At 36.5% G+C, this 27,945-nt stretch overlaps 1 long non-coding RNA gene across 1 annotated transcript in view; it reads left to right on the top strand.

Moving 5' to 3' along the window:
- The window catches only part of LOC140697364 (uncharacterized), a 37,848-nt gene that overhangs the window by 4,744 nt on the left and 5,159 nt on the right, over positions 1-27,945 (top strand). The window contains exon 2 of the long non-coding RNA XR_012074324.1: positions 4,225-4,393. This is a non-coding gene — a long non-coding RNA (uncharacterized lncRNA). The remainder of the gene's footprint in view (positions 1-4,224; positions 4,394-27,945) is intronic.

Raw genomic sequence — 27,945 nt, 5'->3', positions numbered from 1 at the left:
TTTATGGCACAAAGTAAAATATTAAAATAAAATAAAAATACTGAAAAATTGACCAGTGTTAACTGTAGAACTTTTCCTGGTATATAGTTTGCACATTTCTTAATTAAATATTCCTGTGGTAGGTAGGACAGTTGTCCCCTAAAGATGCCTACATCCTAAACTCTGGAACCTGTGATTACATGAAGTTATAAGGCAAAGATGAATTAAGATTACAAATGGAATTACAGTTGTTAATCAACTGACCTTTAAAAAAGGAGATCGTCCTGGATTATCTGAGTGGAGCCATTGTAATAATTGAGGTCCTAAAAAATGTGGAAGTCAGAAAAGGGGCCAGAGTCAGAGAAAGACTTGAAGATATTATGCCGCTGCTTTTGAACATGGGAGAAATGGACCAGAAGCCAAGAAATGTGGTGGCCCCTGGAATCTGGAAATGGGAAGAAAATGGATCCTCCCTATAGCTCCAGAAGGAATGCACAGTTCTGCTCACATTTCGTTTTAGCCCATTGGTACCCATTTCAGAGTTCTGATCTCCCTAACTCTATAATAATAAATTTGTATTGTTCAACCTGTAAATCAGGACCCTATGGGGCCTTCTCAGAACAGACCATTCCCCCATATCCTCTGTTTTAGCTCCTCTCTGAAGTACATAGATAATAGTATCTGATGACCATTTCCTGAGTTGTTTTACAGATGCTAAAACCCCCATGAAATGGAAGACATTAACTATTTGATGACCATGAGCACAGATCCCCCAGGCCTACTGGAGCCTAAGGATTGATAATATCGATTCCTGTGACACCACCCTGTTACCTCACCATCAACCAAGCTGAGAATTGTGCACAAGCTGATCACATACACTGTGACTCCCCTCCCTCATGGTGCCTTTAAAAATGCTTTGCCAAAACCCATCAGGGAGTTTGGGCTTTTTGAGCACCAGCTGCCCCACACTCCTTATTCAGAGCCCTATAATAAGTGCTACACTTTCCTTCACCACAACTGGGTGTCAGCAGGTTGGCTTTATTGCATGCAAGCAAGAAGACCCAAGTTTGGTTTGGTAACAAAACCACTAAGTTTGTGATAAATTGTTACAGCAGCAACAGAAAACTGATACAGTTTAACTTTTTAAAATGTATTAAGATACTTTGCAAAGGCCAGCTGGTATATTCTATCTGAAAAGGTTATAATTAAAGACATTTCAAATTGGTTAATTGGTGTGTAATGGAGGCATCAACTTTCTGCATTCCCACCAAATTGACTTGAGGTCAGATATTGTTTTTATTCTTGATCCATAAATTACTATGTAGGCTCTTTTTCCATATGAAAATCTAGTCAGGAAGAAATATGTATTTTTTAGGCTAATTCCCATGGGAACATCTTAAATGGGTTACTGCTGCTTAAACTGGACACAAGCCCTTTAAAACAAAGTAAGACGAGTACGTCTAAAGAGCTATAATTTTGAGATTTCACTATGAAAATCTGTCATCACTAACAATTCAAATAATATTTTAATATTAAAAAACCCTTTATTTAGTTTAAAATTTCTGAACCACAGACATTACTGCATTACCAGGTTAATACTTTGAGAGGTCAATAAATTATTTTAGGAAAGAGTAAAATGCAGAAAATTATGTTTTAGAAAAGTAAGAAGTAGCAATATAGAAAACAGTTTGATTTCCAGCCAAGATGGTTGTAAGTTCATGCTTTTGGACAATCCCATGCCATGGTTCCAACTACATAGTGATGATACACAAAGTAAAAAATAAATAAATAAATAGAATAAACACTCAGCCTGACACAAAAATAAGATAGTCTTCCCCACTGACCACACAAACAAAGCTAAAGAGTAGGCAGAAGGAATTAGCCTGCTGAATCCAAAGTCCAGAGAAAACAGGTAGCTGGGGTTCTGCTTGTGTAGAGAACTAGGATTAAAATGCTTTACATTTCATAGGAGGATTTCTTGAAACCGGAGAATACTGTGGATTCCAAGATGCTGATGACACAGAGACTGGACCTGTGCCTTATATAAAGCTTCAAGCCTAGAAAGGTAGCTGAAAATACACACATTGTCACAAGAAAACTGAGAAAAATTACATGAGGACTGGTATGCAAGAGCCCCCAAAATACCTTGGTACAGAAGGCATTTCTGCACATGGTAACACAGCAAATAAAAAACCATTCAATGGGAATGAGGAGAGAAATCATGAGAGTGAAAGGAAGAGAGAGGAGGAGAAACAGAAGGAGAATGTGGAGAAGGGGGAGAAACAAAGTAGTAGTGATGGAGGAGGAGAAAGAGAAGAAAAAAGGAGAAAGATGAGAAAGAGAGATGGTACATGTTAAAAAGATAGCCACAAGTATATAACCAGAGGTCAATTCATCAAGATTAAAATAATCAATAAAACAGCATGAAAGCATATTTAAAAAAAAAGTGTAGGATGCTAAAAACATCATTAACATCCATACAAAAATGATTAGCTGAGGATATGAAAAGAACAAATTTTAAATTTTAGATGAAACAGTTATCAAAATATAAACTTTTATACCTAGAATAAACTCCAGATTGAATTTAGAAGGGAAAAAAAAAAGGTGAAACAAAAAGTTTCTGAGGGATTAACTCAGAATAATACTTGGGCAAAAAGAGGAAAAGATATCATAAAAAGGAGAAGGAGGAGGAGAAGAAGAAGAAGGAGAAGAAGAAGAAGAAGGGGAGGGAGGAGGAGGGGAAAAAGAAAAAGGAGAGGGAGAGGGAGAGGGAGAGGGAGAGGGAGAAAGAATATTGCAGGACATGGAGCATAGCCAAGGCCCACAATAAATAACTGTATTCCAGAGTTAGAAAGCAGTCCTGGACTGATGGTGCCCTTGGATGGCAAGCAAAAGCAAATTCAAATCTTTCTAGAGAAACCCATCTCCATCTCCATTCTCACTGAACTACCACAGATAAAATTTCTAGAAAAATAAGCCTACAGTCAAAATCTACAAAACAAACAAGGAAATAAGATACCATGAGCAAAAGAGAGCAGAAACAAAGAGATGACTGAATAAAATTCCAAGTCTTGAGGAATAGAAGTGACCAGGAAACAGAGTACAAGCATATATAAAAGGCATTAGAAATATGAACAAAGATCAAGAGAAAAGAAAATGATCTTATCTGAAAAAGAAATGAAAAGAACTTCTAGAGAGGGGAAAAATATAATTATTTGATTGGAAAATAAATGAGCAAAAGTAATAGCAATTTAGGCATAGATCAATAAAATTAGTGAATGGATAATATAGATGAAGAAATTACCCAGAATATGGCACAGAGCCACAGAGGTAGAAAACATGTAAAAATTGTTGAAAGACACAAAGGATAAAGTGAGAAATACATAGGCTTATAGTGGCAGATGTATGTGTATATATATATTTATCACAAATATTTGTAGGTATATATATATGTATATATATATGCACAAATATATGTATTTATTTATACCAACTTAAGGCAGACAGTGCAACAAATTCCAAGGAGAGTAAATTGAAAAAAAAATTATAATCCATCATAGTGAAATGGCAGAAACTAATGACACACAAAGACCACCTACAGAAAAGAGAGAGATCATCCTCAAAGGAATGGCAAACAAAACCATAAAGAACAGCTTGTATTAGAGTCTTGGGAAAATACATGCCAGCCAGACACTAGCCAAATAAACTAGTTTAGTCATTTTAGTATCTGATAAAATAGAATTTAAGGAAAAAGAAGATACACAATTTCAAACACGTGATAATAAAAAAACAATCTACCAGGAAGTCACAAAAATCTTAAGACTATATGGAACTACAAGGTGGATTTGAGAATGGATTGGAGAAGGGGAAGATTGCAGTGTGAAGCCTGATGAATAAAGTAAGAAAAGATTGTCTGATGAATGTGGTATTAGAGGATGCAGTGGTGATCTTCAAGTGAGCATTGTTACTGAACTGATGGTCAGGTGAACCAGATAAGTAGGAGGAAGAATGAAGAAGAGGTAAGAAAGTGCAGACTTCAAAACTGTGTGTGGGATGTGACAAGAGGAGCAGCTATTTTAGGAGCTGGAGGAGTCGATGGGGCCAAGCGGTTTATTCTTTTTTTTTTCCCCTCATGTGGACATATTTTCAACAAAGGCTTAAGTTTTGTGATTTCTGCTTGACAATATGGAACATTATTATGATACTTTTATTTCTTTGCCCTTTTCCCCTCTGACCATGCGAAAGGAGGAATCATAAAAAGAAGCCCTCTAGGGCCATGCCACTTGTTGGTTGAGTATGAGAGAGAAAGTAGAGAAGATTCTGGAGGAGCACAGCCACAAGCATGGCCTTCTGCCACCCTGTGATGCCGCCTGGCAAAGTGGTTTCATCAGTGTCCTGAGAGCTCAGTGAACAGGTAAGCAGCCCTTTCCTCCTGGGGAAGAGATGGCAAAGAAGTGAGAGGTTGTCATGGACTAATTGTGTCCCCTCCAAATTCATATGTTGAAGTCCTAACTGCCAGTATCTCAGAACATGACTGCATTTAGAGACGGTCTTCAAAATGGTAAGTAATGATGAGGCCCTTAGTTGTGTCCTAATCCAATAGGATTGGTTACTTATAAGTATAGAAAATTACAACACCAGCATACACAGAGGGAGGACCATGTGAAGATATATTGATCTGCAAGGCAAGGAGAAAAACTTCAAAAACACTAACCTTGCTGACACCTTATCTCAGATTTCTCACCTTCAGAATTGTGAGAAAATAAATTTACTGTTCAAGCTATCCAGTCTTTGGCACTTTGTTAGGATGCCCTAGCAAAAATAATACAGGGATAATAGGATGGAATCCTGGACTCATTCCTTCCTTAAATTCCCAAATCTGTTTATTTTTTAAATTAAGATATGATAGGATATTGCAGCCAAGCCCATGGTCAGGCCAGTAATCAAAACTAGAGAGTCAGATCAGTAGATCAGAGAGTGACCCTAAAAGTCCCAAGAAGAATAAAGTGCAAAGCCACTTTTGAACAATTACCCCTTGCTCTATTTCTTAGTCTTGAAGTGTGTTCAGATAACGTTACACAGCTCAATGCACCAGGAATGGTGTATGTTATGCTCAAGTCATCATGTAGCCCAAATGATACAACACTAAGAATTTTTAAATTATCTGGTTGAAGAACAATAATCCCATTCCATTGTTAAGAACCCACAGAAAGTAACTGATGGCCTCAAAGAAATTTAAGTTCACATAGTGAAACTCTGCTCTTGCTATCACAGAGAAGTCTCATGTGTTCAAATCACGAATGTGTAACTTATTAATGGCACAATATTTTGTGAAATACTTTAGTTCTTTGGCTTCCAGTGTTCTCAATGTGCAAAGAAGAATAATAAAGCAAACTGTCCATGATATTGTAAAGATCAAATTAGATAGTTTCTGAGAAACTATTTTGTTAACCTTAAGGCATGCTATTAGGAATATTATCTCATTATTATTTTTTTAATTTACTCTTAAGTAGAAAAGTGGCCATAAGGAATTTTTCTTTCTGAAATTTTTCAGTAAAACCTATTTTTCATATAGGATCTAGAATTAGCATCTCATCTAGAATCTTATGGATTGGTTGCTGTTAACCATGATGCCCTGAATACTATTTGCTGCAAAAATGTCATGAAACCCAATTTTCTCCTTTTCTAGCACCTCAGAGTGCCATGTTTTACCTCTCAACTATGTATTTTTAAAAATAGATAATAGGAAGCGATGGCCATTTTGGCTTACTGAAGCCAGAATTATTCTGTAAAGAGTAGATGCTTATAAAATCCATCCCTCATAGACTAATACAAGGGATCCTTGGAGATCAGCCTCCCTTTCAGGATGTGTCCAACTGAACATAACAACAGGCCAATGGGAAAAAAGAAATCCATTTTTAAAGAGAAAAAAATTCACTTGATTTATCTTTGAACTCAATAATGCATGATAGTATGTTACAAATTGTGCTTAAGGTGGGGGATTTTAAAGTTGGAGCTCTACATACTCCCTCCCCCAAAGATTTGACATCTCCTGTTCTTTTGAGTGTCAACTGGGTAGATAAGGTGTATTACTTCTCTGGAACTTCATGATCTAGGTTTTCCACCCTTTAATATTTATGATGCTATATAAAGGCTGTGTGTACTTGACATTTCCAGTGCCAATTTTTGCAAATGGTCTTAACCCAGCCTTTAAATTTGCAAACACAAATTATTTGGGCAAATATTTCTAATAGTGAGATAAAAATGCAGTGTTTGAGGATATTATTTGATGCACACAATTTTAGACGTCATGCTGGAAGAAGGTAGAATAGGCCCCCTAAAAAAATCCTTGAAAACCTGGAAGTTTAGTTATATCCACAATTTTTTAAAAATCTAAAACAGGAAAAAGCAAGATAGAATTATGAAGTAGTTTATAGTACATACCAAGTGATCTAAAATCTTCACTCAAGTCATTATTATTTGCAATTAGCTTCATAAAAGAAGACAGGTGGCATCGTATCTTCTATTTTATTCCTGGGGATTTGACTCTCATCTCATTTTCCCCATTATAGACGATACAGTAAAATACTAAAAACTAACCAAGAGATTTACAGGGATCAAATAAGTAGGAGGGGTACCTCTCCTCCTCCCAGGTGCATGAATGAAGGGCTCAGGGGAACCTTTTTTCCGTGATTAACTGGCCAAGGTCCTAATTGTCTCTTTCATTTCACTCATTACAACATCAGCTTAATGCAGTCACAAGGCTTCCTTCCAAATTCCAGTAATAAAATCAATATAAAATGGAATTTTCCAATCTGCATTTAATTGTGATTTTCCTTTATTTGTGTTTTTAAAAAACTCTTTTCTAAAGCTCCATAAGTGGTCTGCTCAAAGTGTAAGTGCCTGATTGAGTGACAGATTATTTTAAAACCAGTACTTAGTATTTCTTTTTATTAAGAGCTGAGTGGCTTTTAGAGTAAAAACAATAGGGTAAAGAAAAAGGTCTTTGATCCACTTATTTCAAATAGAAAATCAGAGAGAAAAAAGTTATAAAGTCAGTGATTTTGATAGTATGTGCATTTCTTGCATCATATATTCATTGCTAGTCATAAATTGTTACAAGTGGACACACAATGCAAAAGGAAAAGGTAAGATTTACTGCAGAATTTTAAAGGTACTATGCAGTAGGTGATAATTGATCTTTTCTTAGTACTTAGAAATGAGTTTTAAAATATAAAACTAAAATAAATAGAATGTGGGGATTGTGACTCTAGTGTATATTTTATGAAACCGTAGGAATCAGTGCCTTATATATAAAGGCAGGTACTGCTTTCACCGTTATTCTTTATAATGTTTTCATTTTTCCTTTTAGAATAGTTGGATTCTTTTTAAAACTGTACAAGATTTAGGTGACTTGTAAATTTCTTTTGCTATTCTTTGTCATACATGTATATTCTACATATAGCTTTCCTAGATTACTTCCTGTTTTATTTACCCTTGGTTGATATTTGGGGGAAAAATCCAGTTGGTAGAATTCTTACTTTAAACCCCATGGAACCAGTAAAACCTATCAGCTACATTCTGTTCTCATTGGGTTAATTTTAAACAATTACGAGTTATCTAAGAAAACAGAAACTCTGTATAACTTTTAATGAAAATAAACAAGAAAAAGTTTAGCAGCCTTGAGAAAGATAGGCTTCTGGTTTAAACATAATTTTCAAAAATCAGTCCTTTGAACAAATTTTAATTACCTGATATGGATAGCAACCTAGAACTTAACAATCATATATAATCTGGGCCACTGGTTTATAATGCTTCATGTATTTGATATGTCCATCTAATGTTTGCTAGTCAGCAATGCATGAAACAAAGAGAAGAGATTAAATAAATTACCATGCTATTTGCAGATTACTTGTATCTCTTGTTCATGCCTCTCCAAATGGCAGCTCCTCCAAGAAGGCTATTCAAATGGTAAGGCCTACTTTCTTTCTATGAAGTCTACATGAATGATCACTTCTAATGTGGTGGTGGCTAGAGAGAAGTTTAGTACATTTTGTGACCATTGGGCTCATCAATGGGTTTTAAAAAATTCTGTGGGCAAGTGGGAGAGCTGATCTTAACAAGATGGGTCTAAATTCCATATCACCACATACAACAAACTTTCCACAAACGTAAATTAACATTGTTGGGCTTCACCTTTCAGGCCTTGTAATTGCCCACTGGCAAGACCCAAGAAAGGGCCCAGAAGCAGCGACAGAAACATCAAGGATTGGTTGGATAGGGAATCTTACAAGTTAGAAGCAAAAGTCTTGGAGCAACAGTACACGGCAGATAGCAGGCAGGACACAGCAACAAGCTACACCACTTGAGGGAGGAGGAGGGTACCATTTATAGAGGAAGCTGATGTCAGGTTGGCTCATCAGTTACTAGGGAAACCGGAGGCTGGGGCAGGGGGCAAGCACGTAGGCAGTTCTGATTAAGCCTGATAATTAAGAGGATTTGATAGTCCTGTGAATGAGCAGGGACTGGTTGAGCAGGGGATGTACAGAGAGCAAGAGAACAGCCATCTTGAATGGCCTGACCATACAAACATCCATGACCAAACTGAGCCAACAGACAAGAATAGGAATCAATATGTACAGCTGAGTTTTATTTATTTTTTATTTTTTAGGGTCATTCAAAGAGCTACTTCTAAGCTCATACTGTGAGTGTCTTTAAAATGCTTTTTTTTTTTTTTTTTTTTAGGATTTGTGATTAATTTTAGCCTGAGTAGACTGGGTTAGAGCTCCAAATTTAGGTGATACTGCTGAGCTCTTGAAACTGAATGAGGGAAGTTGTTGAAAGTTTGGCCTAGAAACTAAAGCATGTTACATAAAGACAGGCCACAGCATGAAGGTAACATTGCAGGAGGCAAAACCAAAATGAGTCTGCACCCGAGGAGTTCGGCATACTTTGAGGGGGAAGGGCCGAGTAAATTATGCACCTGCACCAAAACTAGGTTCCTGAATGAAAGAGAGTGATTGATGAACCAAAGTGGGGGCTAAAATCACATTAGTAAGTGGAGGAGGGTGGGGAGATAGGAGATACTCGTGTAAAAGTGTCATTCCATGCTGATTTTTAAACAGAACCCATTTAGAGGCAGGCGATTCCTAACTGCTTCCTGCCTGCCACTCTCCCTTTATTCAGTGTCTGCCCAGCCAACCAAGGCTTTCTGGGCATCCGCCTGTTCTGGAACCCAGTCACCTCAATATGTCTTTATTGTTCTATGCACATTCGTATTTGCCTTTGATGCCTCCTGCTTTTCCCGTGCTTATTCCTTCTTTCCTTTCTAAGGCATCTTACCTGTTCATATTCCTTTTTATCTTTTCCTTATCAATAGTTGTGTTTAGCCACTATTCTGGGTTCTATGACGATCATGTCACTGTGTGTTTGTTTCTTTGATTTGAAAAATCACCCTGTTAAAATTGGGTAGGGCAGGCATACATCCAGTTGTCAAGGGAATTTTTTTTCCATTAATTTTGCACACTATTCAAAGATAGTCTTTTAGAAGGGTTACACTTTCCTTTTTCTTGATTTTGCTTACCTAGGAAGAAATAAATAAAAAGACAGTTAAGAAATAAAAGGAGGTAAATAATAGAATAACCAGAGCTGTCATTCATTGCACCACTACTTTTGGTGCTGGAGAGGTTTTAATAAAGTTCGATATATGCCTACCCTGTGATACAGAAACTCCATTGCTATGTATATCTCCCAAAGGAATGAGTGCTTACGTCCACAAAAAAATTGTACAGGATTATTCATAGAGACTCTAGTCATCATAGGCAAAACTCTGGCAACAATGTAAATGTCTCCCAACGGGAGAATCAATTAATGAACCACATATATGCCCAACAAGATGGGTGAATCTCAAAACAGTTGTATTTAGTGAAAGAAGACAGACATAAATGAGTACATAATATATATTTCCATTTGTCTGATGTCCGAAAATAGGCAAAGACTCACCAATGGTGATAGAAATCAGAACAGAGCTTCCTCTGGGAAGGAGTATGAAGGAGTTTCTGGGGAACGGAAATATTCCAGTTTGCTCTGAATGATGGTTACTTGAATATAAACATACATTAAAATTTTCTAAGCTATACACTTAAGATTTATGCATTTTACTGTATGAAAACTATACCTTATTTAAAAAGAAAAAAGAGGACAGATAAAAGAAGGTGTGGTGAAAAGAGCACAGGTTTATAAATAAAACGAACCTGAATTTAGAATTACAGCTTGAGTTTAATAATTCTATCAGTTTGAGCAACTTACTTCATTATTTTCAACCTCAGATTCGTCATTTGTAAAATAGGAAAATACCACCTACCTTACAGACATGTTAACCACATTAAATTATTTCATGATAGTCAATCAAGAAATATTAGTTCCTTTCACGTCCCCTGCTTCTCTGTTTTGACTAATCATTAGCAGTGGCAAGATTCCTAACAAGTATTCTCCCATTGTGCCACCAGACAGGTTGGTATGTACATTAAGTTTGAGGAACACGGCTCTAGAAGATTCCCAGTGCTTATCCACACATTCAGGGCTCTCATAAATTATGCATTAAGGTAATCTATTTAGCACGGCTTGAAACAACATCTCCTAATCTTATTAGATCAAAGAACTGCCCCCAACAAACATGTATTTTTTAGGGGGGAAGACAACTATTATACCACCACAATATTTTGTTTTAAAGAAAACACCTTGAGAAACATAGAAGTGTAGCACATCTCCCAGTTCTGAATAAAAATTTTTGGTACCCTCTGGCATATTCCAGAAACACTGAGTTCAGGATTAGTCTGCAGGATATAACTGCAGCTCTTAGAACCAATTAATTTGCTGCTTTGACTCTATTAATACATATAGGACAAATAATCCAAGTATGTGATTCTCAAATGTGAATGAAGGGCAAATCAGAATCATATGGTGAATTCTTGAAAATACACATTGATATATCATTTAAATTCTACTTCAGATAAACATGAATGGCAATACAAGCTGGAGGAACTTGAAAATACTGTCCCGGGCCCCCACCTGACATTCTGTGCATTATAGAAGATATCTCCTAGTGATTACACTATGCACCCCCACCCAAGTGAGGACTATTGGTTTAAATAAATGCTTTTCAACTCTGATCACCCATTCGTATCACTCAGGTTTAAAAGCACCAATTCCAAAGCCCATCCCTAACGACTGATTTCATTGGCCTGGGGTTAGACTTGGAGATTGGCATGTTTTAAAGCTTCCCAGGTGATATCAATGTGCAACATGAGCTGAGAACCACTGGTCTGAGAAAAATAATGGTGTTCCTTTGACCCTATTGCCTAAACTACCCATCATTTTGTTCTTAAGTAAAAAATAAAGTCATTTCAGTGATGGATATTAGTCAAAAGAATGTCTATGCTGAAATTCCTTACGCAGGGGCCCTTGTCTGTATATGGAGTACCCGTGAACATCAAAGTGGTATTTCAGAAAGTAGAGGACAGTGAGGCGGTCGAGAATTGCTGCTCTGAGTCATTAAGATAATATGGGGATCTGGGCAGTTTGCACGCTGCCCTCCATCCCTATTCATTCAGAGCTTTAAAACTGGGTATTCCATACAAGCAATTTGTAGACATCTGGGTGTAGAGAATTCTCTAAAAGGCTTTTTTCATTGTCTTTAAAAATAATCATTTTATAATTTAACTTCATTTGAACAATTTTTAAGTAAATGTAGTTATCAGAGTTTTTCCCAAGCCACCTAATTCATACTAAGTAAAGGTCATAGCAAGGCTTTAAAAAATAAGCACTATTCTTCTTGAGAAAGAAACCACCATTAACAAAGATGTTTTTAAAGCTTCCATGCCTAATACACTAAAAACTTTATTTTAATATTTATTAGAAGTCCAAACCAGTATTCAATTAAATGTGTAAGTAGTAAATGACTAAAAAAAAAAACACCTTAGGAATGCCTTATCTAAATTCTAGCCTTGGGGGCCTATTTCTTGTTTACTTGGCTGGCTTGTATATAAATATCCCACTTTTTTACCATTTGGAAATAGAAATAGAGATTCATAAGTATAGGTGGGAGGTTTTGTGGAAAAAGAAATATCTATTTACATAAAATGGACCAATACTATCGAATGGGGGAAGCTTGAATAAGCCTCCTGGGATATGACTTACTGTGATTTTTTTAAACCAACCCTACAAATGGTGTGGGCATGAACCTAACAGAAATCTGGGCATTGATGTGTTTTGTCTTTACTTGCGTTAACTGTATTATTAACACACACACACACACACACAAGCACAACTCTCATTATCAAATGATAGATTATGAATGTTTATGGAAGTATGTAATACTTTTTTTTAGTAATGCTATATATAAATTGAAGCAGTCAGTTCTTTTATCAATTGAAGGTATTATAGTATTGCTATTGATAAAACTTTTCTAGACCTTGCCTTGTATAATTTAAACAGTGCTGGTCACCAAACCTTTGCAAGGTTTAATTGCTCTTCAGGGGAACAGTGTGGAGCAATTATATGAATGATACCAGATCTCAACGATTAAGTTATGTGAAAAGACAGGGAAAGTTGAGCAAATTCTCAGTGGAAAAGAAAAGACTTCGTGTAACCCAATTGAAGTTTTAAAAATTATAAAGTGGATTGATAAAATTGATCCAAGCAAAGTCTTTATGCTTCAAGACCAGAGAAGTGAGTAGATATGATCTGAAAATTAGAAAGTTGGGAGCAAGGAAAAAAAGAAGGCAAAACTCTTTTACACAAAGGATAATAAGCATATGGAATAAATTACTATAAAGGGCCCCTGAAGCAAGGAGCATCATTGAATACAGGAGGGAATGAAATGAATTTCTAAAAGAAAAGGGAAGATAGAGAAGAACAGGAAGAAAATAGGCTAATGGAAATAGGGAAACTTTAAAAAGCAGGTGTGATGAGCAGGGAAACCTTTCATTGGGGTCCCTTCACTCCTTTCTGATAGCACTGTTAAATGGCTTTTGGCATAGCCTGTAATCTAAAATAATGTCATAGCATGGTACTCCATGCTGTCACATTTAACGAAATGCTACATGGCATTTAACATTCGTCTATCTTCAGGGATGTCTAAATACAAACCTGTGTAATGTAATTCTACTCTGCAAATAGGTGACTTGAGAAATACCCATCTTTGTGACCAACAAAGTTAAACTTTTCTATGGATGTCACATATTTAAAGGAATTCCTCCTTAGTTTATTGTTTTTAAAAAATAAATTAAATAGTGCCCATAAGCACCTATAATCTAGTGCATGTCTTAATAATAGATGAGGTGATTTTCAGCAGGACATGCAGAAAATATGAAGGCATATTAACCATTTGTAAACTATTCATAATGGGATTGGTTGTTTCTCCTTAAGCACACTGTCTTCTGTTATATCTGAAAAGAACCCTCTGCTTTCTTAGCTGCAAGCATGAATTTTTTTTTTTAGGAAAGTGCACTGAGGCTGAATACAGGATTTCAAATGATGGATGATTTGAAACATTAATATGTGGTTGCTAGCTAATTATTCAGCAGTTACTTCGGTGACTTAGATGGGGAATAGGTTACCTTTGGGAGACGGGATTCTGCTTTCAAGTGGTGCTAACTAAAGTATTATTACCAAAAATTATATAGTACATGTTACTGCTAACTCTCTCCCAAAAGGTACAGATACATCACTCCCTGGTCTAAAATATGCAATTCTTAATATAGGGCGTAGTCATCGAGTGCTCAGAAGATATCTACTTGGTTAAAACAGACAAGAAAGGAGAATTTCTTTAATTTAGGCTTAATTGTGAATTTTTAATATTCCTTTCATGGGTATAGTCTTTTCTAGACACTTGAGCAGCACATTCTTTTGTTATTTTTCTGAACACCAACAAAAATCACAAGAAATGCAGATCAGGACTATGGCTTATTAATGACTAACCCACAACTTCTTGAACTGCTCAGATATAATGGGGCATTTTCAGATGAAAAGTTCATCAATAAATGCATTGAGACCATTATCAAAGTTTGTTGGCCTAGATGTCTGACTTTGAGATTCGAGGAAGATGTGGGACATGTCCAGTATTCACAGGCAAGGTCAGTATAAAGTAAATTGATGACAGACCATAACTGCCAAAATGCCCAAAGAAGATTATAGTTTTAAGAAATGGAATCTGAAATGCTAAGAGTTTATCTAGAGGCAAATAGGGCAGGTTCCACTAGATTCCTAGATTTGGGCACCAATTCTATAAACTGTAAAAGAGCGGCCAGAACTGGCAGTGTGCAAATTAGGTCTAAACATCGAACGCTTCAGTCAAGGGTGGAGTTGACAAACTCATGGAACTTATCTTACCATTCTCATGTTCTCTGACTCACCTCATCCCAAGCCAAGCCAGCAAAAGGCATTGCTAAATAATCATGGCATTCTTGGTACACAATCTTTCTTAAACCTGTCGTCCCAGGAGATCCTCACAATCTACTGGGCTTGGCATTGGAGATGACACCACTTTAACAATTCTTGCACAGATCCTTACGTAGCTGTAAATTCAGAATAGGGCTGGAAAAATATGTCTATGGAAAGTATCAGAGCGACTGTGAGCAACAGAACAAGCCACTTTCCTATGAAAACAATGTCCTTCCTTTCTGATCTATTTCATAATGAATAATAAAGGGCGTGGTGGGGGGAGGATTTTCAGTGTCAAAGGCACCAAAAGTTAGTTAGGACATATTCGTTTGGTGGAGACGTAATCTCAAAATGGGTTTTCAGTTTTTTCAAAACAAAGACTTTTTGGCTTAATTTGGCCAAAAGTTAGATATAGATTGGTAGGCAGGTAAGTAGCTAGGTGGACATATAGGTACATAAGGAAATAATAGCACTGATTCCTTTCAGTTGACGATGCTTTGAGACAGGTTATTTTGCAAACTGGTTGTGTGTTATAGAAATACAGAGCCAACAATACTGTAGAGAAATATTTGTCCTGTGTTTAAATTTTAGGGGCGCTAAATTTACAGTGTATAGTTAAAACAACACATACTAGTATTTTGTGGATGCTGAGAGGTTGATTTTCAATATGCAATCTCCCTTGGGACATTTATATTCTTCCAATCAGCATGGAACTGTCCATCAAAACTAACGTTATAATTTTTTTTAACATCGCACTCCAAAATGTTTCACGGTTTTCTTTAAAGAGCTCCAGACAGATTAGCAATCTTCCTGTAAAAATGACCTCTGTCACCCTCCCCAGTGCTGGCTAGTTATTTCAATGCAGTGAAATTCAGAGGAGGAGAAGGGTTTCCCCTCTTTTTCTCCCTCTTCCTTTTAGATAATTTTAGAACCATTTGTTTAAGGCATAGAACTTATAGCTATTTTAAGAAAGAACTGATATTTACTTTAAAATGCAACCTGCATTTCGGTTTAAAGTTTATTTCTAATTAGACCAGTAGAAAATAAATAGTTTCCCAAAAGGAAAATACATTTTTTTGCACAAATTGCCTCCCTAATTTTTGAACCCCACTAAGCATTTTTAATAGATATGTGCCCTTAGCTCATCTTTTGCATGCTAACAATTTAATCTGAATACCAATATAGACACAAAATAAACGATTGTTTCCTGCCAGAGGTATCTGCAGAAGAAATCTTGGAGTAAAACATTGTCTTTGCAGCTCATTGTGTCTCTAATTAGAGTGGAAGGAGGCAGAAGCTTGCTGGTGTCAGTCTGTGTTTAGCATGCCCTGGAGCCTCAAACTCCTGTGGGTATCAAAGTGCACTAATTAAATGAGGGGTCCACAATACGGCACTAAACATCAGAGTGCGAGAAAGAGTCCAGTGTCCTCAGTGCCTTTGAGAATCTGTGGCCCACGCTAATTACCCATTGTTGAATTGACTTTCCATTCTGTGAGGAATGAATGGTTCCACTCTCCCTCCCCCCACCCCCTCCCTCTTTCTATTTTACCATCTTTGCTTTGGCCGCCTAATTAATCTTATGGAAATCTCCCGAAGCCAGATTCCAGCAAGGTTGCCCCGATGTTTATAATTTGATTTGTGATGATAAAAGTGAAGGCACCCGGTGATGGAACAGTGTCATTTTCAACACTCTTGAGAATCGAAGAGGCTATCAATCTTTCCCACGTGCATGGCAAACTGATATCCTAGAAAATTAACTTCAATTAATAACAGAAATCCCCAGACACACGAGAAAGCGAAGCTGCTTTGAAAGAGAACCTTCAAAGATGTCTCTGGACTGTCTTTTATATGCAGACCTTTTTTTGTGTAAGAGATCCTCAATGAGGAAATGTGTGTGTGTGTGTGTGTGTGTGTTTGTCTTTTTTTTTTTCACTACTAATTTCAGGGAGGTATGGTATCATTCATACCTAGTGTAAAAGAACTTAACCAGAGTTCTCTAGGCTTAATATCAAAGCATTCCTATCTTAAACTCCAACATTTGGTGCCTTTTTTTTTTCTTTTGATTGGATGAGCAATGCAATTTTAAACATCACTTAAAAACTTTTCTTCTCATCGATAAAGACTTTATGTGGGCAATCAACATCTTAAATGTAATAATAAAGTATATGTGCATGTACACACATATGTACACAGATAAAACTCAATGAAGTTTATGACAGGAAAGGGTTCAGGTGAACCTGTCCAATATAGTAATAATTGGATTGAATAAGGAATAAAAAGCCTCTTTCCCACAAAGTTTTAATATCAAATATTACTTGATTTAGCTCGTCTATTCTCTGTCTAATTATGTGCTCCAATTCTGGATTATACCTTAAAAAAGCAATTATGCTGAGACAGCACAATTTCAGTTTATTGATTAAAAGATTTTAAACATTTGTAATATTTTATCAGAACAACTGGAATGAATGCCCCATCCAGAATAGTCTCTGAGATATACGCCTAATTCCTTCTCTCCCTCTTCTCCTTCAGCTTCTTTCTCTGCTTATATTTCTATTTATTTGTAAAAGCCATTAGGTTATTAAATCATAATTCTTAAAATATTAAAAGAAACCTAATTCCCACCAATAAGCAGTGAGCACCTGTCAGCATTTTATTCAACTTATTAATAGGAAATCAGCAGGATGGCAAAGCTAGTTCAAAAAAATGAGAGGAACTGGGCTTGTGTACAGCCATTGAAACAAAAATGGTGAAATAAGATTAGGAAATTACAAAATCGATTAACCCTGTGGTTCAATGACTATGGAACCTCCTGAGTTAAATTTTCTACTGGATAGAGTTTTATCAAACATTAGTTTTTCAAAGGTTAACTTCTAACTTTTCAGAGTTGTAAAATGCCTAGGATCTAGCCAAGTGTGAATTTTAAGTAAAACAAAGTTTCTTTCCCAGAGGCAATCAGGTGACCCTCAGACAAGGACAGCCCTGTTAGATAATTCTCTTGCATGACATTAAGGAAACAGAAGTTTTGGATAATTTTCTTTGACAAGGTGAATATACTTACCAGCTTTGTAATTTAAATGGATGACCAAAGTTAATACTGTTTTAAAAGTCAAAAAATCAGGAGGACATTGAGGTTCTAAACTGAGCAAAACAAAACAAACAAATAAAAGAAAAAAATCACTTAAGGCCTTGCTACCTGGACCATTTATGTATGCTGTATTTTGATTGGTTGAAACTTTGTTTCTATCCTGGATAGCTAGGACCATGTGTTTAAAAATGTAAAACTGCAGTTCAATTAAAATCGCACATTTTAAAGTAAGCAAATGAGATAGCCACATGCTGACGTTAATATTCTGAGATCTCTAGCAAGTAATTAACAACTACTTTTGCAAAAGAGAAGTAGTAATATCAATCTTAATGCTTTAAATTCCATGCATTAATTGTATGTCCCTTAAGTCATAGCTAAATTAGGTATCAGAATTGAACATTCTTATGTCTTTTCATTTAAAAAGATCATATCCTCCAGAAGTGTGGAAATTCATTGACAAGGAAAAACATTTTCTACCATAACTTACTTATACTCATGTTGTCTTCAGGATGTATAACATCAGCAACATTGATATTCAGAGATGACTTAAGATAAACTTTTTATTTCTTAAAAAATACAAGGTATTTTTAGAGAGATGATTACATTCTTACCACAGAGAAGAATTATTCCTAGCACATTTTTATTGTACACAATTCAATTATAAAACACTGTTTAATCTCACACTATATGGTATGCTAATAATGACAAATAGGATTTTTTCCCTATGAAATAAACATTTTCTTATTATGATTGGTTTTAATAAAGTGGAAAGAACCAAGACTGAGAATAAACCAGAAGTATCATGCAGATTCACGAATACTATTAACTTGATTATGCAAAATCTGCCCATGGACACCCTTCCATAGAAAGAGATGATGAAATATAAGTGTTTATATATGTATTGTTATGATTAACACAAACTTTACCTGAGCAATTGTATTGTGAAAGTCTAAAGGTGATATTTAAATTATCAAAGCATTGTAGAAAATGTCAGGAATGAGAAAACCCAAATTCATGCTGAATGTCAAAAAGATGTTTACTCTGGGTACTATTAGGTCATGCAACAAGACTGTCATATGCCAAGAAAAAATTCTTGCCTATGTGCAGGCGGATGTTTTAAAACATATCTTCACAAAGCTACTCCTTAAAGTTAGCTAGGATTCATTTTTTCTGAATGATAGATGTTTGTGGCTTTACTAACACTCCCCCAAATCCAGCTAAAGATAGGATACACTTTTTTACCAAATATATATATTTTTAAAAAACATTAATTCAGTTTTTGCCAAACTATGTAAAAAAAAACCTAGCATCCCAGATTGAGTTGTATTGTTTTACCGTATTTCCCTGTTAGTACTAAAAGGATCATTTCCAGATCCAGTAGTTTTCCCATTTTGCCAGCACTGGGCTACCTCCACATAGCATGATTAGCTCTCATCTTAGAAATTGTTCAACACATTTCATGTTAAATAAAAAGGAACTGGATGATGTAATAAATGTTTTATATTCAATAAGATAATCATCATATTTCATACATTCATTCTTAGAGAGTGACTGTTTCCATCCTTCAGAAATGACCTGCAAGTAGCCTAGCAATAATGTTAACTCTATATGGACTTTATTCTTTGCTCAGTTAATCACACATTCAATTTACCTATCTTCCTGCCCATGTGCATTATAATGCAAATCAATTCAAGTAGAGATGTGAGAGCTTAGGAAGCCTGGCCTGGCGAGCAAGCTTCCTTTATTTCTTGCCTTAGAGCTAGCCAAGCTCCCGAGATGAAGATGAGCTTAATTAGAATTATAGAAGGATTTAAAAGTCAGTTAAAAAAATAGAAAACTATTCAAACTGAACATTCAATTCGCAACAAAGCAGAAGAAAGCCTTCGCTCCCCACGTCCAAACATATCAAACCCCAAAGGGTCAGAGGACAGTCTTGAAGAGAAAGCGGTCCTTCCCCAGGCAGAAAAGTACCGAACAAGTTCCACGCGTTCGCCACACGGCAGTCAGGCCAGTGAACAGGGCGCACCTTTCACCTGTCTGGCAGCTCCAGCTCTATTCCCTTCAGCCCAGATGTAATCCTGGGCCAGGTACACAACACTCCAGGTTCTAAAGGCCCAAGAGGCCCGGGAGATACAAGCACAAGTGCTGCAGAGTCAAAGTCTTCGAACTAGCTAAAGAAAGCAACCTCTAATCTGACAGTATTGAAATATACTCAAGCCCTGCGCACCAAGAAAATAGTGATGGTTAAGAAATCGCCTCACTCTCGTGTTCTGAGACCACCTTCCCCATATGACTTTCGTAAGACGCACTGATGTGCCCCTGCCTCTGCCTCATCTACCTGTAACAAGGCCAGACACAGACCCTCCAAATTCCAGGGTTTTTGCCTCGTAAATGATTAGCTGAACTGCTTGTTCCCACAGATCCATCAGGACAAGATGCTCGTTAACCAAAATTTGGTTAAGCGTTTCTGCTTCTCTCAGGGCTCTGAATTCTGGCCCACGCTCACCTGGCTCCACTCCTGAGAACAGGCTGGCCCCATGGAAAAACATTCTCTGATCTACTCTCAGACCATGCCTCTCTTTCATCCCACTTCCCCACATCCAGTTCTTTCCAGCCTTGTTTCTCCCTCCTGATAGAACATAGTTTTTGCTGAATTCTTAGATACTTGCAAACCCTGGGGTCACAGGTCCTCCCAATTGCAATTGTCCTTGTCCCTCCTCTTGCAATAAACTTTATGAATAAGGTCTTTCTTTACTACGATTGGATTTGATTATTTGACAAATCTTATCAAGGTCTAGGGATTTTGGAAAGCTTTAGGTCTGCTCCTAACCTGAATCTTCCCAGATTTCTGGCAATAAACCTTTAAAAGATCCTCTAGACCTAAGTTTCTGCAAATTGTACACACGTTTCTGTGGTAAGCTTCATATGGCCAACACTTCCAGAGAATCAGTTTCATCCATGATTTGGCAGAAGGAATTTTTTTGTGTTTTTAAAATCACATTTTCACAAAAGCAAAATCTACAGAATCCTAATCATGCAGGCCTGTCTTAAGAATTTTAATAAAATAATTTAAACATTCTAAAATTTACCTGTATGGAGGAAATGGTCTGTCATAGTGGAAACCAATGATACAAGTATTGCAGCCATTTCAAAGTCAAGGGAGCATCAAAATAGATTCAAATTCCATGACGCTGATGTAAACCTCTCAAGATTGTCCTCATCAAAGGAACTGGGAGCTGGACCAATCTGAGCAGCTGGTATTTGATAACTGAATTTGTAACTCAATAAACCAGTGGTTTTATTCATTTGTTTTGTTTACACACACACATGCACATACATACACACAAAATCACACAATCATTGTCTCCCAAATTAGTTTAACTTCAGCCACAATTGTTCTGAAAGCATAGGAATAGAGTTTCCAAGGTGCCGTATAATTTTAACAGTATAATTTTAACCAATAATTCTATTTATGTAAATGTACTTATATCAGTCTTACTTACCCTATAAAAGGTGTGATAGGTGTAAATTAAATTTCCAACAGTGAACATATATGAGTTCACAAAAACAATATATAGTATGCTTAGTTTATTAAAATGTAAAAAAAGAATGAGAAATTCCAAACAACCGAAAATCTGGGGTTACATCATATCAGATGCTTCCTCTTAGGCTCCCAACAATGAATTTGGCAATGCAGATGAGACTAAATTGCCCTAAGAATTAATTTATTAATAGCAAAGAATTGCTTCAGTTTAAAAAGGTGTAGGATGCACGTAGATACCTATTTAAAATGTGGATTTTTAAAATTGTGGCTAACAGGATGAGACTTTGGTGTTTCTCATGTGAAATCATCTTTAACAATAACAGCATTGAAGTATCCCTCCTTTAAAGGATTTTCAAGTTTAGAAGAAAGATCACTAGAATGTTTTATAACAAAGAGAGAGCTTGAAGGGAGAAATGACATTATAGCGCAATAAAAAATGCAGATAAAGCATTTTTTGACAATCAGCTAGGGAGAGGGTTTTAAAGTTGTAGACAGAGAACACTGGAAACTACCTGGTACAGCTGAGGATGGGGTTGAGGGCGCTGGGGAGAAGGCACAACCCTGAGATGCAGACCCTCAGTGCAGTCCAAAGACTGAGGCTTATGTTAAAAGATTAGAAAATATCCACCTTGAGGGGGAAGAGGCAAGATGGCGGAGTAGAAGGACGCTTGTAAGTCACCCTCTCCCACAAATACACCAAGATCCACATCTACAGACTCACTCAGCCAACCAGAGCACCTGCGGAACTCCGACAGAACATCGCCCTCTTCAAAAGATAGAAAATATCCGCCTTGCCCTACATCCTACCACCAAGCTAAGATTTCAGTAACAATAACAGTTGAACACAGCTAGGAGAACTGTGAAGGGCAGAAGTTTTCTGAGGATCAGCAGAAAAGGAAGCACCAAAACCAAGGAGGGACACGAAAATAAGGTGACAAAGTGATGGCAGGAATTTGAAGCCTCTGATGCTCATAGTTACAATGAACATCTAATACAGCCCGACTATTAGCTGGATTAACATATATCTTCACACTAAACACCTGATTGCCTCAATTTCTACTATCCTATGCACTGTGTTTTGCTTTCTTCAAGAAATTATACAATATGCCAAAAGGAAAGAATAAACACAAGCTGAAGAGACAAAGTAATCAGGGCCATATTCGAATACAATACAGATGGTAGAATAATCAGACAGGGAATTTAAAATTATTATGAATCATATGTTAAAAGCACTAAAGGAATATTTAAAGAGAAACTGAGGCACATAAAAATTTTAAGAGTTTATATGAGCAAAAATCAACTCTGATTGGACATCTCTAAACCGAGAGTGGCTGGGAGCTCTCTACCAAGCAGAAGGGGCAGACTTTCATAGACAAAAGATGGAAGCAAAGCAAGGGAATTATTTGATTGGCTATGTTTCCCTTATTTAGAAAAGCCTCCTCATTTAATTAATTTAACCAGAAAAAATAGCAAGGCTAGATGGGCAATATCAATAAAGAGATGGAAGCTGTAAGAGTCAGAAGTAAATGCCAGCAATTAAAAATATGAAGAGAAAATGAAGAATGCCTTAAGTGGGCACAACAGAGACTCAGCACAGATGAGGAAAGAATGAGTGAGCTTTAAGGTAGATCCATGGAAATTATCTAAACTGAAAGGCAAACAGAAAAACAGTGAAAATAAAAACAAAAGAACATATCTTCAAAAACTGTGGCACAATATCAAATCGTGTAATATTCACATAACTGGGATGCTGGGAGAAGACAGAGAGAACAAGGCAGAAGAAATGGCTGAAGCAAGGAAACTGACCCAATCTAACTTGAAGGTTTCACCATCATGCTTTTCAGCAGATGCTTGGAAAGCTAGATGTTACACCCTTGGCATGGAAATGCAACCTAGCCCGGGTATGATGCTAACCAAGAGAAGGAAGGAATAGTTAGGAAAATCTGAGAAGCCACTCAAGGTTTGTATGTATTCCTGGACCAATCACTGTTGACAGGGGACAGGGACCAGACGATCCATGCCCCGTCACATGTCCCTCCTTGAGTCAGGTGGACTCAGTGCCTCTGGAGGGGAGGCGGGCAGCCCTGCAAGCTGGCAGGTGGTTCTCCCATGGCCCTTGTTCAGATCTCCAAACACATGAATAACTATTTTTTAAAATACTTAACATATATTTATCTATGTAAATTTTTAGTACATATAGCAGTGACTTACCATATTTCTTACTATCTCTATAGAATAGAAAAATGTAAGTACTGTCAAGAACTGTGAAGGGTCTAAGATTTTACTCTACCTGCAAGTTAATAAGTTAGGCTGCCACATTTTCATAGATGCTGGCAGAAGACACTGACCCCTGAACTACAGAAGAAAGATGTTATTACTCAAGGCACAACAAGCAGCATGGGCACCAGCATGTGTCTATCAGCTTCCCTTGCCTCCCAAATCTCACAGGGGTGAAATGGCGCATCCAAGGGGATGTCACACATGCAGAGGGTTCGTGTTACAGCTGAGGAACCCTGAGTCTAGGGAATCACAACCTTTTATAGCAGTCTGCAAGGAAGCAAACATGCCTGACCTTTTCCCAAAGGAAGGCATTAGCTTTATTATATGGACAGTAAACAAATAGCATACCTTTTGCTATGACAGACATTGTCTGTATTCTTCCAAGGTTGTTCATTACACAGACATTCTTGAAAAGATATTCCAGAACAGAGGCTGTTGGTGACTCTGCTCACAAGTCATGTGGAAATACGTGAAACCCTGGAGAACTGTTTCCCAAATAGGATCTACTCATGAAAGAGATCAGATTGTGTTATGTCAATCTAAAACAAGGACATGGACCACACTAAGGGCACCAGCACCTTGATTAGAAGCATTTTTATTTGCACTCTTAGTGTGTTTAATGGAAGAGAAATGTTTGTAAAAAGAAGTTTTTAAAAGTAGTTCAAATAGATATTATAACTATAACTACATAGTTTTAATGAAATAAGAAAGATTTTGAAAATTTGTTCTAGAGCTTTGGAAATCATAATTTTTTCATGAGGAAAAAAGAGGAAAATGTAAAAAAAAATATTGAATGAGTTCATGAAAAAAGATAAAGACTTTCTTTTAAAATTGCTTATTTCAACTTTTAAAGGCTAACCACTTTCAATGCATAGTTAAATAGTAGGCAAAACTCTCGAGTTTTGTGTTCATAATTCAAATAAAAACACATTTTGTTAGTTGAATGCCTAGAGTTTACCATGAAGATTGAGTCATCTAAAATCCTAGTTAATTTTCATGAGATAAAAATGACAATATTTATAATAAGAACACAAAGAATATTAGCAGTTATTCTTCATGGACAATCACTAGGATATTAGAAACCCCTTTCTTTCTACCATCCAACATGGGCAACTTAACCCAGAAATAAAAATATACCTTACCAAAATGTCCACCAACAGCAAATTGAAATAACTCCATGTACCCCTTTGGAAGATCACTTCTCACTATTACATTAAATATCTACATATTGATATGAATTCAGATTCTCATGTGTTTGATACCAACACAGAGAAAAGAAATTGCCTGGATGTTATATCATATCTGATAATATAGTGTCATTTTCCAAAATAAGAGCTTCAAAATCTGTTGAAATCCAAAATGTTTTAACCACAGCAAAAATGGTTTGAAATCATATTCAGGCATACTACTTATCAAGGAAGGACTCTGTAAAAATTAAAACACTGAAAAACTCATTCAAATAAAAGTATAAATGACTGACAGCTGAGCAACCAATCAACACCTATATTTAGCAAGAACTAGTGGGTTGTGGGTACTATGCAAAGAGCTGAACAAAAAAATTTACACTAAAACATTAACCATGTATGAAAGATGTTCTCTTATGCTTCACTTAATATCACTGAGATTCAGTTTTCTCATTCACAGAGTTCAAATTAGAAAAAGAACTCTATGTCTCTTCCAGGTCTAAGGTTCTTTGCATCAGATATCTATTTGGCCTGAGCTTAGGTGCCTTGTTAGTCTGTCTAAATTAGATAAAGTCATCAGTGTTTGTATTAATACCCTTTTGCCTGCCCATTTCCTCTCCTACATTTGGTACTCAAAACCCTTTTCTTCTTTCAGATGTCCAGAGCCAACATGGCCCTGTGTTTCTGTGTTTCTCCAATGCTGTGCAAGTGTTGGGACCATTCCAGTTTCTGGACATGTCTTATACCAGCTTGTGTATTAAAATTTTAAAGTCCAGATTTCCCTTTTTGTTGAATATTTTCTCTTCAACTTGCCAAAGTGATGAAAAATTATGAGAAAATTAGTCCAGCTGTAAGTTTTAATACCTAATATGGAATTTATATATTATACTTCCCAGAGGAACTTTTAGTTTAACAGTGGATTCTTGGAAATACACATTCTAAATCCAAAGGAATGTGAGTCATTTTATCCATTATTATCGTCTATCTGAATATAAGGAAACTTTTGTAAAATTTCCAATATAACAAGGTAAAGAAAAGATACGTTTGAATTTCATAATGTATAGACAGCTGCCTTTGTGCTCAGGATTGAGTCATCATAAGATGATTATTCCCCCCACTAAATAAACTCTGCTGGGAGCTGGTATTCCTTTTAAGAGGCAGAATGAATCCTACTTAATTATAGGCAACAATAAACCCAAGCAGTGCTCTATAGTAGAAAAATCATGGAATTAAAAAAAAAAAAACACCTCAACAAATACCATTAACTATCAGTATGCCTTAAATCTTACTTGTTTTTACCCTTCTCTCTCCCATTTCTCTAATAAGTAAAATTTATAAAGGAATGATACTTGGCCTATTATGTGAATCAAATATGATAATCTGGTACATCATACAAAAGTCCATGGGAGTAGATAAGCATGTATTACAAAGGAGAAGAAATCTGGAGATAAAAACACAGGGTACGGTTTAAAAAAAAAGACAAAAAGTGCTAAAAAAGAAGTCAAAAGAAAATATTTTCCAAATTTATTTTCCCTAAAGAGTCGGGAAGCATCAACACTCTTATTCGAACTTCTCATTACAGCGATTTTTAGCCAAAGGTGCCCCTCAGCATCACTTGGGAGTTTTTCTAAAATGTGCACCCTGTTGAAGAACAGCCATGGGGCACATCATCAATATTAACTCAAGGGTTGCTGCAGTACATCTGTCTCCAGTCGTACCTGTCCCCTGCTGTACGCACAGCCCAGGAGACGAGAGCGGTACTGGCAGCAACGTGAAACCTCAGGGAGGAAAATTCCTAGCAAACTTTGAATCTGCTTCCCATGGATTCAGTATGGTTCAAGTCACAATACACGTCAAAGGCCTGACTGACTAATGGACAACAAAGTATACATAGGAATTGGTGCTTCATTAAAAAGAGTATCACAAATGTTAACAATATATTTTTTTTGAAATCCGATTTCACTCCCTCCATCCAAAGTAAATCTTTCATTGAAATATTGCTCCTACCGTAAAGAACTTTGCTCGTAGGAATCATATCATGTGGGATATTAACTTCTCATGGGTACAATTTACTAAACCACTCAATTGCAAAGACAGTCACTTCACTGTCCAATAATTCTGGCTTTTCCTATTCCACATATAGTTGATGGTTTACTTTCAGAATGTGAATTGTTCACCTTTTGTCTCCAGCAGGTACAGCTGTTGAATTTTCCATTATAATCTAAACCTAAAGGACCAATTTTTAAAAAATTCTTAATATCCCAAGGCACCTTGCTGCTTTAGACATGAATATTAAATAGGGTGAAGGCTTAAAACCCGCGGTGGCAAGTCCCGTCAAGAGAGGCCACATGAGGACATTCAAAATACAACTAGCCAACTCACATTCTATTGTGGGATTAATTAGCCGTGAGCTACAGAGTCAGTGTTGTAGTAAAGGTACTTTCCCATAGAGCTTTTGACACATGCTTCTGCCACGTCCACTTATTTTTTTCTCTCAGTCTCAAGTCATAGTTTGAGGAAAAAGCAGCTGGACGTGGTGGAAGGAGCAGGAGACAGAGGAGGAGGGTTCTGGAGGATCCCACTCTCTTTACATTACGCTTTGCCCAGACAGCAACTCACTAGTGACTTCCTCTGAGCAAGTCTTTCTCTTTTTCCAGATTGACACCATTAGAGGAAGCTATTCTTAACCCCCGGATCAAGTAAGCTGGCTAAAAATGAAAGTGAAATCTTTTAAGTTAAAAAATTTTATATCGTTGTCAGTTCGGTAAGACGAAAGAAAGAAAAAAATACTCTCCATCTAGCAGAGAAAAAAAATCTCTTCTTTTCAAAGTCGTATGATGTTTTTCCAGTATGTTGCTCAGAATTGAAGAAAGGGCTCATTTCTTAACTATCACCATGATTTTCACTGAGATTTATGTTCAATGACGCCTGAAGATTACACGTAAACCCTGACAGCAGTGGAGGCTAGATCCTGCCGCCTGAACTATAAAAAAGGATGATTGTAGATGCATCAGAAGGCTGATTAGAAAGTCTTACTCCTCTGCTCAGCCAGCTACTCTTGCTTTCAGTTACTTCCTCTGAGGGTGGACATCTTCCTTTTTCGTTCTACCTCTTGCTATAGTTTATAAAATGTTGAAAATTTAAAATGCATTTTCTCCCAAATAAAATTAGGTAATAAAAGTGAGATGATTGAAGAACTATGTGTTTTCTGAGCCACCAATTAGCATTATTATTTTTGAATTGGCACATTTCTATCAGACCATTCCAATTAGGACGATTATACTGTGTTTCAAATCTTTCAGTAAAACTAATACTTAAAACTTTTTCTCCTTTGGTTAAGAGATTTAAATGTGTGGGTTTTGGGCTCCATAAATCTCTACATGTTCTGATTTTGTTTGCTATAGAGTACATTATTTCCCAGGAGTCTTTAA

Source organism: Vicugna pacos, chromosome 7, assembly GCF_048564905.1.
Source record: "Vicugna pacos chromosome 7, VicPac4, whole genome shotgun sequence".
NCBI lineage: Eukaryota > Metazoa > Chordata > Mammalia > Artiodactyla > Camelidae > Vicugna > Vicugna pacos.
This window is presented reverse-complemented; position numbering and strand designations above follow the sequence as displayed.